The sequence below is a fragment of the Armigeres subalbatus genome, chromosome 3, assembly GCF_024139115.2.
Source record: "Armigeres subalbatus isolate Guangzhou_Male chromosome 3, GZ_Asu_2, whole genome shotgun sequence".
NCBI lineage: Eukaryota > Metazoa > Arthropoda > Insecta > Diptera > Culicidae > Armigeres > Armigeres subalbatus.
In genome coordinates this window covers 240,766,292-240,787,823 of record NC_085141.1, presented here as the reverse complement: position 1 = coordinate 240,787,823, position 21,532 = coordinate 240,766,292, and the positions used below count along the sequence as shown (strand labels likewise).

Sequence of the window (21,532 nt, the reverse complement as noted above, 5' to 3'; positions counted from 1 at the left end):
CACACAATTTTATAACTTAGTAAGCAGGTTTTATAAATGCACGATGAATTATTGGCTGCAATGGTTAATCTTTCCGTATGAAAAAAGTATTTGTTAAAATTTCTATCAAAACTAGGGAAAGGAACCCTTTTTAACAGGACCAGTGTTGGTAAAATCTCAAATTATCAAATCTCATGGGCGATTCAAATCAAGCGCGAGTCAAATCTCATCAGACTCACGGCCCAGATAATCGCTCATGATTCAAATCGCGATTTGCATCATTCCATGATGTTTACGTGTTTTCATTAGTGATTGCATTGAATTAATTTTCTTCGCTTGAAGTAGCTCTCAAATCAATATGTAATCCAAACAAAGCATTTTGAAGGTTTTAAGAGCGAAATCATTTTTCGACGAGTGAGCGAAGCGATGCGATTCTGTCCGAGAAACTCAAGCGTGATGCTCTCCCTAGAGAATCGCCAGCGAGTTAGCTCGTGTATAAAGCCTCGGTGATTGAGATTTGAGTATGATTCTACCAACACTGGACACAGGATCCCCTAAATATTATCGTCCGCAGCATTTTTCACTTGGGCTCAACCGATTTTTTTGATGTTCTGTACATGGTCAGTATCTGTAGGTTTCTAGTGATGTACAAAAATCAAGTCGATTGGTTGGTATACGGTTTGAAACGTTGGGGACGGGAACAGGGGATGTTACCCAAATAGACCTCTGTAGGTCTATTTCTGGTTATTTATGAACTTTAAAATTATGAGCTAAAAACTCAGAGTACCGTGAACGAGAGTGACAATGAGTCAACTACTTGGCTACTTGGTTACTTGGAACGCCTAGTTCTTAATTACCCAAAGTTCTTAGGAACAAAAAACAGCAATGAAATGGGACCGTGCACTAATTACGTAAGCACTCATGGGAGGAAAGAGGGGATGTGTCGTTTTTTCACGATCCATATAAACAAAACAAATCTTACATGAGGGGAGGCGGGGTCGGAAATCCAAAAAAATCACTTACGTAATAAGTGTACGCGCTAATATTTAAACGTTAGCCGAACAAATGAAAATTGAAGAGTCATAGAAAACACTGCATGATTTATGAACTAGGCCATAAAATAATTTTTAGTCTCTTCTCAGTCCGACTTCCAGTTGGGAATAAACACCATTTTATATCGTGCATCCGAAATTGTAACGATCATGACACTTTTTAAAGGATGACAGCTGAATCTTACCATAGCGTAGCAGCGATTTGACGTTGGCTGCTGTAACGGCAACACTCGTGTGTTCTGCGTATACATACGACGAAATTCGACTTACGGTAAAAGTAGTACGGTGATAAATTTAAATTAAGCAGTGGCATTTTACATTCGGTGATGGTTGGTTGCAATACCGCTTTGTTTGCCGCATTGTTCCAAAAAGCTGTAATGCAACAAGCAACGCGACACCGCTTGAACCTGGCGATGATGCGTGAAAGGCTTACCGGGCGCGATGATGATGTGATGGGGATGGGTTCATCCCAAAATGGCCTGAACGGGTTCTCGGTTCGTACATTTTTCTTACATTTTGCATTTTAGCAAAGTACACATCGACAACAAAAAGCTGGTAAGGCCGAAGGGCGAATACCCCGCGTCGTCGTCGCGTGGCGGCGAAGAATCGCTTTGGTACGCATCCGAGAGAACCAAAGTGATTTCGCATCCTGCCTCGCGAAGGAAGAGCAGCACGCAATCAGAGAAACAGCGGAATATCTTTATGACTTTTTTTACGCGCTACGTTGACCCATGCGGTTCAGGGTTTCCAGATTGCTCGGGATGATTGGTGGACGGGATCGACGACGTTTGCAATAACAAATATTTTTTTCGTTGTGTAATACGGGTGGCATGACTGGATGATACTGGACGGTGGGGAGTCTATGGAAAAATTTCATCGCATGTAGTCATATTTCACACTACCCAAGCTGCAGGGATGATGGTGTTGGAAATGTTTGTATAAACATCCGCAAGGGCTTGAACTTTTAATAATTGCAATAAATTAAATATGACAAAACATACGTTTATCATGAAGTGGTTTTAAATTAATTTATTTTGTAAGCAAACGTAACCTATTTAGTGAAGCATGGCTTATTTCCATGGCTTATTGTTGTTTTACTGCTCTTGTATCTTTGATATGTTCATATACATTGACGAGCACATATTTGTAGCTTTGAATAATTAGGAAACATGCATTTTATTTTAAATTTTTAATTCGAAATACCCTAAATAATCTATAAGTTTGCCATTCACTTTATTTCCTTGATTAACATCTATACTGATAACACTAAATCAACAATTCTCGCTTGACTTTTCAAAAGGACCTAAGTAACATTTTATTCATGAATTATTTTGAGTACTGCAATCAAAAGCTTTCATTTTGGTCTGTTGATTGCAATATTGAAATTAATTCATAAAAACAATGTGTCATAGGTCCTTTTGAAAAGTTAGTTTCCACCATCATACTCGATTCGCATCCTTTCTCGTATACGAAATGGATATAAATTGAACAGGATCTTTACAGGGTTGTTATCCGGAATCTTATCTATCTATCGCCCATCGTATTATTCCAGCTGTTTTCACTTTTTAAAAATTGGGCTAGGCTCGTAAGCAGATACACTTATGCATAGTCCGCAGGGAATTAAGAAAGATCCAGCAAGTAATCAAGTTGAGATACAGTTTCGGTTACTGTAGATGTGAGGAGACCGTTGGGAGTTGGAATTCATTCAATGCCTTCAAGATTAAATTCGCCCAAAACATTTCTTCGCTGGGAGATGCTATCTCCGACGCAATAAGAATGATCGGCAGTGCGTGTCAACGCGTTCTAAGTCTTGTGCGTCTCGGTATTTAGTTTGCGGCAGACTTCGTCTGGTTTGGCGGCTCGACTCAGGGCAGTACTTGAATTTCTCATTTTCAATAAGAGATGTCACGCGATGTTTACATATCTGCCCCTTTCAAATTCTATTGAAACGCGAAGGATGAATGGCATGCTACAAACATCGAAAAAAATATTTGTTCCGTGACAGGTCATGAAAGTGTGCAATATCTGCTTTATTTTTGTGTTTATTTTCACTTTCAACTCGGTGAATTAAAGAAGTATGATTAATTTATCGACTAGTCACTATTTTTCGCATGTATCTATTAAAATAACTTAGGGCCAATTTCTTCACCTCCGCTTAACTCTTAAGCGGTGCTTACCCATACGATTAAACCTAGTTTAAGCACTAAGCGGAGGTGAAGAAATCGGCCCTTAGAAATTTAAATTTTAAAATAAAGCACAACATCCTTTCATGACTGCCTTTCATGCGAAATTGATCAAAGTACCCACGATTCTTTCATTTGGTCGCCTGAAATAGAAAAAGACGCTTTGCTCTCTGTCTTATGACGATCACGACCTTTTCCAGTACTGCTCAGGGAAACAATTGCTTGAAATAACAGCGTACTGGCCTACAAGAGGAGTTCGCAAGATCCAGTCTCTCAACTCAAACGCATCACTGATATTTATTACCGGCAGCTTTACGGTACGGCTTATAACTCACCTGCCTGGCCCACCGGAACCTGACCGACATTCTATCACCGACCTACAACCAATACATCAGAGTTGCTTCAGGAATGTTGCCATGCTGAGTTCGCCTGTGCCGAGGAAGGCATGTTGCCATTTCACCATCGTGTGCTGGTGTTTTTTTACCGCAAAGATGCTTCCTTTGCCGCAACAATATCCGGAGAAGATCGGATCCCTGTCCTTGTCAAAGAGCACGATGTCCGGCGTCAGTCTCCCGACGGATATACGGGATGAGGAGTTGGCATTTTACTACAGCCACTATCAATAGCTCAATACTGTCCATAAACGGTTAATTGTCCCATATATATAGGGCAGTGGTGCTCAGCACTTGGGTGTTTTTTCCTCAATTTGCCTCTCACACAATAAAAATGAGCTTTGACCATACAAATTAGCACTTGGTCGAAAGCTTTCAAATATATCTATCTGCTAAGGGTAATAAAACGGATATTGGTGTTAAATTTACTCCGTACGAAACGATCAAAGCAAAACAAAGGTGCGGGCCGCAGTGTAATTTTACTTTGATCAAGTCGTACGGAGTGATTTCAACACCAATATTCTTTTAATACCCTCAGCTGACAGATATATTTGAAAGCTTTCGTCCAAGTGCTAACTTGATAGAAGAAAGCTCTTTTTCATTGTGTGACAAGACTCACGGAAGACTCGTAAGCTACATGACCAATTGAAGGAATTGTCATTCAAACTTTTAGAAACCTCTCGCACCTGCAATAAACCTGGTTGCCCTTCATCTACGATTGACTTAATTATTGGAAATTGTACTAACTTTATTAATAACATTTATCAATCGTCAATTGGTGGAATAAGTGACCATGACTTTATCTGCGTTGATTTCGAATGTAGGCTTCCAAAAGCAGTTCCTGAAGAATACTGGGCTCGAGATTATCATTGTATTGAAAATGAATCATTTATTTCTGACCTTAAAAACTGTAATTTTGATACTATTTACCAGTGCATCAATGTAATCGAAAAGCTAGATTGCTTCAATCAACTATTTACTCCAGTTCTCAAGAAGCATGTTCCATTGAAAAGGAAACTTGGAAAAAGACCTGTTCCATGCATGGATAAATAATCACTTCAAACGCATTTTAAAAAATCTTTCCGACGCCTACGAGTGTTGGAAACGAGACAAAACTGATGCCAAAAAATGGAACAATTTCTAAAAATTGAGGAACAGCGAAATTAAACGGGCACAACGTGAATACTTTACATTTATTCTTAACGCTGACCTTCCTTCAAAACAACTTTGGAAGCATATTAAAAGGCTTGGACTTAAACAAACACATTTAAAAGCAGGTGGAGGAGATTTTTATTAATTTATTTTCAGACTAAGGTCGGAGTGGCCTGTGCTGCACATAAAAGACTTCTCCATTCAGCTCGGTTCATGGCTGCACTTCGCCAACCACGCAGTCTGCGGAGGGTCCGCAAGTCGTCCTCCACCTGATCGATCCACCTTGCCCGCTGTGCACCTCGCCTTCTTGTTCCCGTCGGATCGTTGTCGAGAACCATTTTCACCGGATTACTGTCCGGCATTCTGGCTACGTGCCCGGCCCACCGCAGTCTTCCGATTTTCGCGGTGTGAACGATGGATGGTTCTCCCAACAGCTGATGCAACTCGTGGTTCATTCGCCTCCTCCACGTACCGTCCGCCATCTGCAACCCACCATAGATGGTACGCAACACTTTCCTTTCGAAAACTCCCAGTGCGCGTTGGTCCTCCACGAGCATCGTCCAGGTCTCGTGTCCGTAGAGAACTACCGGTCTTATAAGCGTTTTGTAGATAGTCAGTTTGGTACGGCGGCGAACTCTATTCGATCGGAGCGTCTTGCGGAGTCCAGAACGTACGATTTCCAGCCACTATGCGTCTCCGAATTTCTCTGCTGGTATGGTTATCGGCGATCACCAGTGAGCCCAAGTACACGAATTCTTCAACCACCTCGATTTCGTCACCACCGATACAAACTCGTGGTGGGTGGCTCAAATTGACCTCTCTTGAGCCTCTTCCTATCATGTACTTCGTCTTCGACGTGTTGATGACTAGTCCAATCCGTTTAGCTTCGCTTTTCAGTCTGATGTAGGCTTCCTCCATCCTCTCAAAATTACGTGCCATGATATCAATGTCGTCGGCGAAACCAAATAACTGGACGGACTTCGTGAAAATCGTACCACTCGTGTCAATCCCTGCCCTTCGTATTACTCCCTCCAAAGCGATGTTGAATAGCAGACACGAAAGACCATCACCTTGCCGTAACCCTCTACGGGTTTCGAAGGGACTCGAGAATGCCCCTGAAACTCGAACTACGCACATCACCCGATCCATCGTCGCCTTGATCAACCGTATCAGTTTATCCGGAAATCCGTTTTCGTGCATTAGCTGCCATAGCTGGTCCCGATCGATTGTATCATATGCGGCTTTGAAGTCGATAAATAGATGATGTGTGGGCACGTTGTATTCGCGGCATTTCTGCAATACCTGACGTATGGCGAACACCTGGTCTGTGGTAGAGCGTTCACCCATAAATCCCGCCTGGTACTGCCCCACGAACTCCTTTGCAATTGGTGTTAGTCGACGGCATAAAATTTGGGAGAGTACCTTGTAGGCGGCGTTCAGCAATGTGATTGCGCGGTAGTTGCTACAATCCAGCTTAACGCTCTTTTTGTAGATGGGACACACGACACCTTCCATCCACTCCTGCGGCAGAACCTCATCCTTCCAAACCTTGGTAATCACCCAGTGCAGCGCTCTAGCCAGTGCTTCACCACCGTGTTTAAACAGCTCTCCTGGTAGTTGGTCAACTCCAGGGGCTTTGTTGTTTTTCACCCGGCCTATCTCCTCCTGGATTTCCTGGAGATTCGGAGCCGGAAGTCGCATGTCCTGCGCGCGTGCTTCTAGGTTCATTACCATACCGCCACCGTTGTCTGCCAAATCGCCATTCAGGTGCTCTTCGTAGTGCTGCCGCCACCTTTGGATCACCTCACGCTCGTTTGTAAGAAGGTTCCCGTTTATGTCCTTACACATATCAGGCTGTGGCACGTGGCCCTTACGTGAACGGTTCAACTTCTCATAGAACTTTCGTGCGTTATTAGCGCGGTACAGTTCCTCCGTCTCTTCACGGTCTCGATCTTCCTGCTGGCGCTTTTCCTCCGGAAAATCGAGTTTTGTCTGTTCCGCGCCCGTTTGTATCGTGCCTCGTTCGCCCTCGTGCGGTGTTGCAGCAATCTCGCCCATGCTGCATTCTTCTCCTCAACTAACTGCTCACATTCGCCGTCATACCAGTCGTTTCTCTGATCCGAAGCCACCGTGCCTAGTGCAGCGGTTGCGGTGCTTCCAATGGCGGATCGAATATCTCTCCAGCCATCTTCAAGAGATGCTGCGCCTAGCTGCTCTTCCGTTGGGAGTGCCACTTCCCGCTGCTGCGCGTAGTCTTGGGCTAGTCTACCGTCTTGTAGCCGCCCAATGTTAAGCCGCGGCGGACGACTCCAACGCGTGTTGATCACCGTCGAGAGTTTTGAGCGCAGACATACTGCGACGAGGTAGTGGTCGGATTCAATATTCGCACTGCGGTAAGTGCGTACGTTCGTGATGTCGGAGAAGAATTTACCGTCGATTAGAACGTGGTCGATTTGGTTTTCCGTTACTTGATTAGGTGATTTCCATGTGGCCTTGTGGATATTCTTACGGTGGAGGAGATGTCTGTGCTGAAACTCTAAATCGCTATTTCACTTCACACTGTGTGCCACATACATTCAACGACTCACTGAATGACTCAGTATCTCAATCTCGTTTTTCATTTAAATGTGTAACCAATGACGAGGTTCTAGGTCAATTTGCTAAAGCTTCATGTGATGCTCTTGGAGGAGATCAATTTCCTTTAAAAATCTTGAAAATGTCTTTGCTTGTTATTCTTCCCTACATTACCGATATTTTCAATTTTAGCATAACTAGCTCCGAATTTCCTAGTGGTTGGAAAACTGCAAAGGTAATACCAATAGAAAAAACGGACAATCCTAAATCAGAGAAAGACTATCGACCTATAAGTATTCTTTGCGCTTTATCGAAAGTATTTGAATCCATTCTCTCTAATCAGCTTAATGAATATTTAACGCAACATAATTTGCTATGTACACTTCAATCAGGATATCGCAAAACTTGCAGTACAGTTACAGCCTTGATTAGAATTGAAAATGATATTCGAGAGGCGCTTGATAACAAAATGGCAACTTTAATGGTGTTATTAGACTTTAGTAAGGCATTTGACTCAATTAACCATCACTTACTTTGTGATAAGCTTTTTCAAAACTTTAAACTGGATCAACCTTCAGTAAACCTCATGTTTTCCTACTTAACAGAAAGACACCAATTCGTTGAATTTAACAACAAACGGTCTAAGAAAATATCGGTATCATGTGGTGTACCCCAAAGGTCTATACTGGGTCCCCTGCTATTCTCGATGTACATAAATGATCTACCCCTTGCACTATCATTTTGTAAGTTCCATTTATACGCTGATGATTGCCAGTTGTATATTTCGGGCAAACATAGTGATCTTCCGGAAATAGTTAGGAAAATGAACATCGACATTAATAATGTGGTCAGATGGTGTGATAATTTTGGACTAACACTAAACACCAAGAAAACCCAATCTATTATTTTCCGTACAAAACGTATGTAAAAGGGAGATGCCCTGATGGTAAAAGTTGGGGATAACATTATTGAATATTCTGAAACAGTTAAAAACCTTGGAATTATCATTGATTGCAATATGAATTGGAATGCTCAAGTTAATGCTGTGTGTGGTAAAGTATACAACGCTCTCCATAACTTAGTAATATTAAGACATTACACCCTCAACATATTAGACTAAAATGGCTAGATCTCAAATTATACCACTTTTGGATTACGGAGATGTACTATTTGGGCTTGTTTCTCAAAGGAACCTCAGAAAACTGACACTAGTATTTAACACTATTACAAGATATGTATTCAATTTAAGAAAGTTTGACCACATATCAAATTACGCTAATCTACTTCTTGGATGCAGTTTTTCTAACCATCTTAAGATTAGAACATGCACACAAACGTTTAAAATACTTAACAACCCTCCTAAATATCTCGAAAACTTTTTCATTTATACGCGTTCAGCAAGAACACCGTCACTGATTGTTTCGAGATACTACACAAATTACTTGAAGGATTCATTTCATCACCGCGCGGTCTATTTATGGAACGAGTTACCGTCAAATTGTAGGCTTGAAAGACATTTTCATTCGTTTAAAAATAGAATTACATCATTTTTCAACCGTAGTTAGAGTACAATGGCATTCTGCAATTAGTTATAGTTATGGTATCATATACTTTGAAAACCTTTAAAAGTTTTTTATGTTACTATATAGATCATTAAATAAAATAAATATACACTATCATCACACGGTCGCATATGCTCATGGGCTTGCGGGCGACATCGACCTTATTGGAATCGATCGCAGAGCTAGAGTGGAGGCTTTTGTCTTACTGAAGAGGGAGACGGCGAGGATAGGCTTAATCATTAACTCTACCAAGGCAAAGTACATGGTGGCAGGTAGAGATAGGGGAAAACCTAGTGGTGTTGGTGCAGAGGTTGTGCTTGATGGGGATGCGTTTGAAGTTGTTGAAGAATTTGTTTACCTTGGAACGCTTGTGACATGTGACAATGACGTTTCCCGTGAAGTGAAAAGCGACGTAACCAGCTTAGGACCCGCAACATGCAGATGGAAACGAAATTTGCTCTATACAAAACTCTGATTCTACCAGTGGCCCTTTATGTACATGAAGCATGGACATTAAAAGAAGCGAACCGGAGAGCTTGTAGGGTTTTCGAGCGAAAAGTGCTGCGTACATCGGACGGAAACTACAAAATGGTGTGTGGCGCAGACGCATGAATCATGAGCTGTATCAAGTATACAAAGAATAAAATATTGTGAATCGTATAAAATACGGCAGACTTCAGTGGGCTGGTCACTTAGTGCGAATGTCAGAAGAAAGAATAGTGAAATCAATATTCAACAGAGAACCAGATAGGGGCCGGTGATTTCATCAAAGGCCACGAACACGCTGGTTGCATGCGGTGGAATCGGAATCGGTGTATCGACGCTGTAGCCCATCAGGTATCCAGGTAGGTTAAATGTTTTAAAGTAACATTTAGCTTATTTTTGGGGATGTTGGAGCTCTGCCTACACAAAAAAATCAAGGAAATTTTTTTTTTATTCTTTATTTATTTATTAAATTTTTGGACATTTGAAAATTACTTTAAGATATACAAAAATCAGTAAAAACTGCCAATGAATTATTTTGGGTTGGTTGGTTGGTTGGTTACGCCGGAAACCGTGTTCCATTTTTATCCATGGTATCATCTGTCACAACTCATATATTTCCACTGCATCGATGCTGCTTTGAAATCAATAAACAGATGATGAGTCTACAAGTACTCATGGAACCGGGTTATGCAGGACAGTCCCGGATTTAGACTACTTTTCCCGTATTGCCAGGCGTCCAGAAAAACGTCCTGCATTCCATGCTGAATCTGTAAAATCTGGAGAAACTATGGAATTTGTAGGAAATGGGTTGTCTAGAAAATCTGTATCAAATTCTAATAATCAGAGAAAGGAGAACTTGGGTAGCCTGCTGAACTTTGAGAATAGAAGTTTGAACACACTTCATTCATCTACTCAGTGACTAAGTAAAATTGTATTGCCGTCTCTTTTTTTCCCACGGAAATTTGACTCAATTTCAGTCAAAAACAGGATTACTCTAGTTTTGAGAAGTCCTGCTTTTACCGGAAATTGAGTAAAATTTTCTTGGGAAAGAAAGGGAGGGCACTGCAATCTTACTCAGTCACTAGTTGGTGAAAGTACGCCTGTAGCTTGAGAAAATAGACCTTTTCCGTTAGTATTGAAGAATCTATTATCAAGAAAAGTTGAGTTGGTTTGTCATAGACATTGAATAGCGCAGACTGCAATATTCTGGAGGGTATACAGGGTGTCTGCAAATTATCCGTACAGATTTTGATAGTTTGCTTCTACAAAGCAAAAACAGACAATAATGGACTGAATCGGTAGCTATATAGGAATAACAACTAAGCAGGCTGTAACAGATGTATATTCTGAGAACACTGAGCGTCATTTCGTGTAAAAAAAAGTCTTTGTGAATGCTTTTTTACCGGTTTTCCGAACGAAACGGAATTGCCTTCCTACTCACCCGATTTGGATTGAATTTATCATTCGGTATGGTCCATCTTGAAATCAACAGCCATTAAAACACCGAACATATTATCGAGACATTTGAAATCATGTCACAATCGTCAAAAATGTGTAAAAAATATCTGTATAGAAACGTGCGGCCATCGTGATTTTTTCCAACACGAACGAAGGCGTACAATTCAGGATACAGGGGTCATTTTAATGTGAACAAATTCAGCTTGGTTTATGTAGTCCTATTATAATAACATGCAATGCATGCTGGTTCTTTAATTTATTCCAAAAAATATTTGAAAACCTGTCTTGTTGTACGGATAATTTGCAGACACTCAGAGAATTTATGATCTAGGGAATCCAAATAATTGAAGATATTCTAAAAAGTTGAGGTCAAGACAGTCAAAAGAATCTGATTCAGCTCCAGAATCTGAAAAAAATGGGATTTCAGAAAATATGTACAATCTGTAGAATCCTCAAATCTGCAGAGATCTAAAAACATACAAAATCAGGAAAGCCCCTGAAACAGCCGAAGATATAAAGAGACAGTTTAACCTTATTCAACTAATGGTTGTTCAGACCGAAGACTTAAATAAGAGTATAAGACAATGAACAATACCCGTGCCCAGTAAACCTGTGAAGAATGTTTCGCTTATCGAAGAGTTTGCTCAACGTGCGGGAATCGAGCGCTCATCTCATAATATACAACAAACAATACGCTCAGACGAGCGGCGCCACAAGAACCTGTGCGCCCAAGTGTAGATTGTGAATCATTTCATATTTCATAAATATTTGGATAATCCGAAGATTTTAATGTATTTGTTTCTATGAAATCTAGAAGTTAACTCATACTGGGTCTATGTTGAACTTAATGTAAAACGTTAAACCCAACGCATTTAGCCAAGACTCCAACCTTATATGGAGCTTATATAGATCGATTCCATTTTCTTAACAACTTTCAAAAGCAATGGTTGATCGTTCTCAAATTTGTCCCCTGTCGAATGCAAAAGTGGCTAATGTTTTTCGGTTTTCGTGTGCACACACACATACACACGGACAGACAGACATTTTTTCAGCTCGACGAGTCGAGTCGATTGGTATATAACATCATGGGCCTTCAAGACTTCTATAAAAAGTTTGGAGTGAAATGAAAAACACTTTAATAAAGATACTAAAAAAATCATACTGGGTGTTGTAGTTTGATAGAAAAAATCCTCCTTTGAAACAATTTGATACGCCTCCAAAATATATAATGCATGAGGTGTCCAGGATTGACCCAAGAAAAATCTGGTCATTTTATTCTAGAATCATCCGCAGGTTTAACATCTTATCCGACATTGATCAATTCATACGAAAAACTTCCAGATTAGAGATGGGCAAAACGGATCACTTCGATGAACGGATCCGATCTGGGTCATTCACACTAATGATCCGGATCTTTCAACCGGATCGGATCCTTAGAACGAAACGCAAGAAGAATGCAAAATTGGGAAACGTTAGTCATTCAGGATCACACTTTTGAACAGTACAGACAATAATTTCACCATTTTTTATTCACAAGCAGGTAACAATGAACTTTTCATTTTATTATTTCCTTACAAATGGTCAGATAATTTGTTGATCTGGTGAACCGGATCTTTTAAAAAATGATCCATGAATCATTCACTCACTTCAAAGATCCGGATCTTTTTCACGGCTCCGGATCTGAATGCCCATCTCTAGTCCAGATATCTGTTTAATTACTAAATTTTCTATAATTACAAAGTATATATTCGTTTTTTATAGAAGTTCATATTATGTTTATGCGTTAACTTGTGAAACCTGTTTTCATACAAGTTACTATTTCCATAATATTTTTTATACAAACTGGAATTGACGTGTGCACATTTGAATCACAACGAAAACAGCACAAAATATAGATCGTCTATTAGAATAATAAATGTCATCGCTAAAGCCTGCAGTAGCAAAAAAGTCAGTTTTTGAAACACATTACCATCAAGAAATGTGAAACTCCGAAGATAACCTTCAAGATAAGAACTCACCTTACGCCTCAATTCTAGCAACTTTTTTTTCTTGTTTTGTTTCAATTTCATCCATGAATGATGAATCGAATCCTTGCGCAATGAGTTGCGATACATTATTTTTTATGCCCGAGGAATAAATGAACGTCACGTGATCTTTCACACTTCGTTCATATTTCTTCCGCTCGATTCGATTGCGAATGGGTTCGAACTTTCTAAGAAAATCTACAATGAAATGGAAAGAAATATTTTAAAGAATCTGTTCAAAATCTAAATTTCTCTAATCTTGTACATATTTGTGGGAAAAATGTTATGCTTCTCTTTCCTTACACACCAGAGCAATATAAATATTAACAGTTTGCTGATCGTTTTAACTTTAAAGTACTGGATGATGAAAAACCTAGATGGAAATAATTAATTATATTTATATGAAAACATATTTAAAAAAACTTGAAAATCAAATTAATTTTGGATGTAGAACTAAAGTTTTATCTAGAGGTACTGAAGATGTTAAAATCAACCATATGGTGAAAATTGAATTGATTTAGTGAGTTTGTTTTCTTTTGTCTTTGTTTATATAAACGCTAACCTTCCTGATTCTCATGCAAGTCACAACAAACTTCAATCCGCAACGCTCACAATTAAAATCATTGATCCTTACGCTGCCGCCTTAGCAACACTGCCTCCCCCAACCCCACCGGTGCAATCAACCTCCCACTCTCCCCCTTGGGCGTGCGCATGATTTATTTCCCTATAATCGCATAACTGTTCTGTGCAGTCGCGGCTCGGATGCGCATCGTGGAGTGCGTTTCGACGCAATCATGGTGCGATTGATTTTTATACACACCCGATCGAGACATCTTTATAGTAACGACTGGCTTTGTTTTCTCTTTCGCTCCGCCGTGGGCCTATCTTATTTCCAGGAAGTGCCGTGTACCCCACCTTCTACGGGCCTTCTACGGTCGAGAACTGCTATATCATCCTTAGGTCATCTGGCAGCGGCGCGCTTATCGGCCGCGCAGTACTGCACCAACGGTTCTCAAGACCGGATCGAAGTTGTACCGAGGGACGTCAGAAGGTTCTACGCAAGTCATCCGGTTGCAGCGGGCTCACGTGCCGTCGTAGTCGTCAGGCCAGTCAGCACCGCACGGCAAGCCAGCAAAAGTGTCCGGTGTAACTGCGGGAAGCCCTGGATCACGACTGCCAATGTCGAGTGCGATTATGCTTTCGCGCTAGTGCTGGTCACTTTCGATTTTATCCGCTGACGAAAGGTTACCTCCCAGATCGTGACGGGTGAAAGAGGAAGAAATTGATTGTGGGACTCGTGGCCTGTGGCGGTTGTGTGTTTCCATCTGTCCGATCTGTTGCCCAAGAGTTGGCCCAAGTCGAAGAGAGAGTGGAATAAATTTAATGAGTGAAGCCACAGTGAGAGAAAGCAAAAGTGTCTAACCTTGAAAATGATATCTGGTGTCCGGGCAGTGCCTGAACGAAATAGGATACAGCGCTGTTGAAGACGGGTGGTTGAGAGTAAGGTCCTAAGAGTGAACAGGGTGAGTGCCCCGAGGCGGCGATATCCAGCAGTGAGAAAAACGAGTTAAAATTGCGACACGACTAAGAAAAAGTGACAAGATCGTTGATCGTTCAATTATTGTCTGGTAAGCGGAAGAATACAAAATTTGTGTGGCATAACGCAGAAGAGCCAACTCTGAGTACTTGTCTCTTTTGAACGATCCGTCGGCTGTGGCTGGGAAGATTGATAAATACCGTGTGATTATTGCGGTTACTGAACGGTGTGATAGAGCACAAAGATTCGTTTCCACGCACCCAGGAAGCGATTGACATCGGACACTGCACCAGCAGAGCACAATCAAACACGCGACTCGGGTTGCTTGAGGTGTTTCTCGTTCTGGAAGCTGGCAAGAGGAAACGAATGTAAGTAAATGACCTCTGATTACATACTTGGTTATCAAATTTACATACACTTAGGTAAACGATGCTTATGATTTTTACGTTATTTTTATTTTTACTGTGTGTTTTTTTTCTGTACTGTGCTGTTACATAAATATGGCCAGGTACGTTATGTTTTAGAATTAACTCGAAAGAGGTACAGCACATGAAAATCTGATTTCCTTAGCTGAACGTCTCATTTTGATGGTTGCTATTTCATGATCTATCGATTGTAAGTGGTGTAAACTACACTACTATCCAAATAAAAAGGCTTTTGGAATTACCTTTTTTTTACCTTACTTTTCGCATGAATTCTATCAGTTCATGATTGCTTATATTTCTTTACGATTTACGTAACATATATTTCTAATAGAGTGAAATTTATTCTGTTAGGTTAGGTGTTTTTTTGGATGCTCTTATTAATGGTGAGCTTTGAAATGTTTAGAAGTCCTGTTGCCCACGCGGTGTTCCGAGGAATGGCATTAGTGTAAATATTCCACAATTTACTGAATATGACATCACAGCTTTATCAAATAATCTGAAATCAAGTTTTTCGGCTGGTCCACATAGTGGAGTAGTCATACAGAAATGTATTAATTGCCTTGCCAATTCTCTGAAAAATGTTTCGTATTTGAGAATAATGTTTTCAAGAACTGAGACAGAAGATGCAAAAGAAACTACTGCGTTAATAATTCATTGTGCCTTGGATCCAAACTAACCGAAATTCTGATTAAAGACAATATTTTTCTGCTTACGACACATGGAAGACGGAGCTTAAAATGATACGGTTTACATAGGCTAGAAAGTAACATTGGACAGAGTAAATCATCAGGCCCTACTTGATAAAATGGGACATCAAGGTACCTCGTCTAGCTTCATGGCTTGGCTAAGCTCATACTTGATCGGCCGTCATGGGAAAACTGGAAATATTTACTTGTCATGAAAAGATTTCGTACAATTCCATTTAATTCCGCCATTTGATTGCACCTTTGACAGATACGTATTTCAAACTCAACAGTAAGGCCGTCTTCAGTGCTCATATAAGCGCTTATATGAAAGTTCTATTCTTTCGCTACCCGATGGGAACAATTGATCTATTAAAATATTTTAATTCATGTGCCATAAAGACCTTCGAAGTGAAAAATGTGCTTAGTTCGGAATATGAATCAAAACTAGATGAAAATGAATACTCAATACTTTGATACTAAAGTTTTGCATTTTTGTATGATCTCAAAGTACTGATGTTCATGAGAATTTGTAAATGTAAATTCGTAATTTGTTTCCAATTCATAATTTTCGCTAGATAATTAAATGGAATGTTGTGTTGTAATGCATTTTGAACATGAGAACGCATGTTCGTGTTCACAACATTCTGAACACAGCTTGCTGCCCAAGAGCACTGACCAGACAAAGCAACTCGTATCCTAGGAAAACAAATTCAAGCAACGGCATGCTCCACACTTTTGGAAGAAACACGTGGACATTTAACGGATAGAAATCAAGCATGCTCGTATGATTTTTCATATTTCCAAATCTAGTGAACCTTAGTTCCCATGATCGTGTTTGCTCACCTACCAACCCAGTGCACTCGCTATTAAATGACCACTTTGGCTTTATGTATGTAATTGTCTCTATATGAGCTTGAATTCTTTTGTAATCTTGATCCTCAGACGGAAAACCGATGTAAACTTTAGTTTTTTTTTATTCATTTCTTTGTTTTGTAGGCACTCTGTGTTTCTCAACCGCTACTGTGCCGTGATCTACTGTGGTACTCTGATGTACAGAATCCACACAGAATCTATTTTTAGACATTCGTTGTTGTTATCATTGCCGAGTCCATCTCATCGTGAGTCCATTGTGTCCTTTTTGTCCGTATCGTGTATCCAATTGTTCGTTGCATTATTCGGTTTCTATTTATCCGGGTAATTTGGAGGTATGCCTCCGAGAAGAACAATGTGTCAGTCGTCATCGGGTAGCCGTGTCGGTAAGACGCGCACCCCAAAACGCCACCGTTTGGGCTGCACCTCAGACGACTGACAAGGGCTTGGTGAAGGGGCTAGGAATCGAACCCATGACCGTCCGCTTATAAGGCGCACGTGTAGCCAGCTACGCAACGGGATCCCCGGAAACTTTAGTTATAGGGCGCTAAAACGCCACTCTTCGGAATATGAGTCATGTTAGGAATTTGAGCCCGAACGGTACAAAGTTCAGCTAACTTCATGTTTAGGGCAATTTCCCCGAGTAGCTTTAGCATAGCATAGATGATTGTACAGATCGTCAGACCGCATCGTGCTTTCGTGCTGTTACGATCTTTGCTTGGACCCGTGCCTTCGTTTTACGTTGGACCCGTTTGCGGAAGTAAAATTCCGACAAGCGGTGGTATTTCTGACACCGTTCTGGAAAAAAAAACTCTTAGAAGGTCACGTCTCCACGCTCAGCAATGAGCATTAACAAAAACAAGAGGAAGGGAGAATCGCTGAATTCAGAAACAAGGTTTCAAGACCGTCTAGCCCAAGCGCGGAAAAATAGAAGGAAGCTGGAGACTTCAGATATTCCTTCTAACTCTAATATCGGAAATAATTCTTCTCCAATCGAACTGAGCAATCAGTTCGTTTTGATCAATGACGAATTTGAGAAAATCGAATGTTCCTCTAGCCCAGGTGATTCAATCCATGCGAAGAAACAAACGATTCCGCCAATTGTGGTATCTGTTGCCGAGTTCTCTGGTTTAGGAATGAAATTTTGAGTAACCTACAGGGGATCAAGGTTTCATTTCAGATTTCTAGAAAGGGTGACTGCCGCGTTTTGCCGGGATCCTTTGACGATCGCAAACGTTTTCTTTAATATTTAACTGAGAAGCGCCATAAATTATTCACATACGACGACAAAACTGAGCGATTGTTCAAAGTCATCTTGAAAGGTCTCCCCATTGATGATAGATCACTGGATGAGAATAAAATTGAAATTTCTCAATTACTTGGATTTTCAACAGTCCAAGTAATTAAGATGAAAAAGAAATCTCGCTCTGGTACTTCCCAGAGGAGTATTTCTCAAAAAAATTATTTAGTTCACTTTAACAAAAGTGAACTAAATAATATGAAAAGTTTGGAAAAGGCCTGTATTATGTCCCATGTCCGTGTTACATGGGAACATTTCCGCAGGCCTGGGGGAAATTTCCAAAACCCCACCCAGTGCCGTAAGTGCCAAAAGTGGGGTCATGGAATCAAACATTGTCACATGGATGCTAAATGCATGATTTGTGGTGGAACCTCTCACGCCAAGGACGCCTGTCCTGTGAGAGAAGATTCCAATAAATTTAAATGTGCCAATTGTGGGGCCAATCATAAGTCCAATTTCTGGGAATTACTTTGAACATTGCATCACATGATTGATGCAATGTTCAAAGCAAATACCAAAACTGAAGCTGTTCAAGTTGGTATCAAATTTACTCAAAAAATTGTTATTGGACTTCGTTTTAATGGATTCAAATAATTCTTTGAAAATTTTAAATTGGAATGTCCGCTCATTAAAGGGTATGGAAGATAAATTATTCAACTTCCTATCAGTTCATAATGTGCACATTGCCATTATAACTGAAACATATTTAAAACCTGGTCTTTTCATCAAGAGAGATCCAAATTATTTTATTTATTTTTATAAATGAACGTCTTGACAGCGCCTGTGGTGGGGTCGCCATTGCATTAATAGACGTATCAAACATAAGTTATATTCTTCGTTTGAAACCAAAGTTTTCGAAACCTTGGGAGTTTCTGTTGAAACAAATTTTGGACAATTCTCTTTTATTGCAGCCTACTTGCCTTTTCAATGCAATGGGCAGCAAAAGAATTTGTTGAAAGCTGATCTTCAAATTCTGACTCGCAACAAATCAAAATTCTTCGTAATTGGTGACTTCAATGCCAAACACCATTCATGGAATAATGCCCAAAGCAATTCCAATGGTAATATTTTATTTGAAGATTGTTCTGTGGGATATTATACTATTCAATATCCTAATGGACCAACTTTATTTCTTTATTTCTTTATTTGGTAACTATATTCATCTGACTGTTGTCTACATGAATTAAAAATTTTAATCTATCTGCACGTGGATCGTTTCAATCTGGACATGAAACAATAAGAAGACATATCAAAATCGTGGAGTTCCCCGACAGCCGTGAGTGTAAGAATCATTGAAGTCATCGGCTCATGGTACCCAAAACCAGTTCGGTGAAACCTCGGTTGCAGTAGACAACCACTTCGTAGAATTCTTGGTGCAACTCGGATGTGTAATAATGATAACAGCCTAGAACAATCAATTTCTCCGTTCAAGAGCTTAGAAATAAAGACTGCTTGCTGCATTCTTCGTCGTCGAACCAGCGTATCTAGTTGAAGCAAGCCATAGCGATTAAAATATGGTGGAAGGTTGTATGGATCACGCCAGGGTAAATTTCGCATTGCTATCCTGATGAACTTACGTTGCACACTCTCCATTCTCAAACTCCACCTCTTACTTACTCCACTCCTCTTACCTGATAAGGCATCCAAACTAATACGGCATTTTCCAAAATTGGACGTACGAGAGAGCAATACAGAGCTTTCAAGCAATGGGGATCGGTGAAGTCTTTTGAGATTTTTGAGATGAACCCCAATTGACGATTGGTCTTAAAGATCACACCGATGCAAGTTAAATGTAAGCTTGTGATCGAGCAACACTCCCAAATCGCTGAATCTATCCGTTCTCTGCAAGGAAAAATCATTAATCGCATAATCATATAATACTGGCCTAGTGATTCGAAAGTAAGACATCACTATACACTTTGGAACGCTCACTGTCAGCTTATTTCTGGAACACCAATCGACGAATATGTTCAGCAAAGTTTGCAGACGAATACAATCCTCGATGGTTTGAACAACGGTGTACAATTTCAAATCATCAGCATAGGCAAGCTTACAGGCTGGACCAAGCAGTAGTAACACATCGTTTTAAAAACAGGAGAAAAAGAAGTGGTCCTAGGGCACACCCGAAGAGTTGGTGAAGCATAAGGATGTGCAGGCATCAATTTTAACTCGCAGTATTCTTCCTGACAGATATGAGTATAACCAATTTGATAACCTATTAGAGGCTCCAAGCTTCTTAAGCTTTGCAATCAAAATATCATGATTGATTGAGTCAAATGCAGCTGCAAAATCTGTGTAAATAACGTCCACTTGATATGCGGCTTCTAGCTGTTCAAAACAGGTCGTAGTGAAGTCTAGCAGATTTGTAGTTACAGGCATGAAACCATGTTGATCAGCATCGATGTAACACTTGACATGTTCAAGAATAAAAGCACTCGTGATCATCTCAAACAGCTTTGATGCAGCAGAAAGACAAGTTATACCTCGATAGTTTTTCACGTTCCGCTCATCACCTTTTTTATGTACCGGAACCATAAACGATTGTTTTCAAATTGCAGGAAAATTGGAGTCATCAAATGATTGGTTGAAAATTTTGGAAAGGGGCTCCGGTAGTGCACCGATACAGCTGCAATAAACGACAGAAGGAATACCGTCAGGGCCAGGCGAGAAGTTGCATTTTATTTTTTTGGCAGCATCAGTAATCATAACTGGCGTTATGTGCAACGTGTTCAGGTCCAGCAGATTGCGTGGCACATCGAAAATGGCACAGTCCAGCTCACACGAAGCTACGAGTTCCTTGTTTTTCTTCCAGTTGAAATCCTTCTACAATTGATTTAGTTTTAACGGATTCAAGTCAGCTGTGTGGCCAATTGGTAACTCATGCTGACTTTGACTCTGATCACTTTCCTGTGACGTTTGAAATCTCACAAGAAGCCATTAAAAATCCAATCAGCTCTACTTTTAATAATCATAGATCTGATTGGGATTTATATAAAACGTATACTGATAGGAATTTTGATGTTAATATTCCTCTCGATATCAAAAGTGATATTGATAAGGCTCTCGTATCTTTGACAAATTTAATTGTCAAAGCCAGAGGCATTGCAATTCCTAAATGTGAAATTAAATTCAACCCAATTATTATTGACGACGATCTTCAGCTACTGATCCGTCTTAAAAATGTGAGGCGATGGCAATACCAGAGAACTCGCGATCCTGCAAAATTAAATTAAAAAACGTTTCGCTATTCTGAGAAATACCAACATTGAGAATAATGTCTCGAAGTTGGATCCCAGTTCGAAACCCTTTTGGAAATTGAAGAAAAATCTTTTTAAAAAATCTAAAGCTAATTCCAGCGCTTAAAGAGGGAAATAAAATTTTATTAACAAATGGGGAAAAGGCTCAAAAACTTGCTCAGCAGTTCGAGAGTGCCCATAATTTTAGTCTAGGTCTCACTAGTCCAACTGAGGATCAGGTTACACGGAGCTTCGAAGACATTCTCAATCAAGAGAATGTTTTTGAACCTTCGTTGGGAACTAATTTGGATGAAGTGATATCTATTACTAGAAAATTTTAAAATATGAAAGCCCCGGGTGATGATGGTATTTTCTACATACTTATCAAAAAACTTCCTGAGAGCTCTTTATCCCTTTTGGTTAATTTATTTAACAAATGTTTTCGATTGGCATACTTCCCAGATGATTGGAAAAACGCAAAAGTTATTCCAATTTTCAAGCCGGACAAAAATCCAGCTTAGGCCTCTAGTTATCGCCCAATCAGTTTGCTTTCTTCAATAAGCAAACTGTTTGAAAAGATTATTTTAAATAGAATGATGGTTCATATTAATGACAA

At 40.1% G+C, this 21,532-nt stretch overlaps 1 protein-coding gene across 5 annotated transcripts in view; it reads left to right on the top strand.

Annotated features, from left to right (window-relative positions):
* LOC134221273 (mucin-5AC-like) overlaps nt 1-21,532 on the top strand; it is a 351,796-nt gene that overhangs the window by 82,997 nt on the left and 247,267 nt on the right. For all 5 annotated transcript variants that reach the window (XM_062700475.1, XM_062700474.1, XM_062700471.1 and 2 more), the window contains one exon: nt 13,759-14,767. The gene's annotated coding sequence lies outside the window, so the exon portion shown is untranslated. The remainder of the gene's footprint in view (nt 1-13,758; nt 14,768-21,532) is intronic.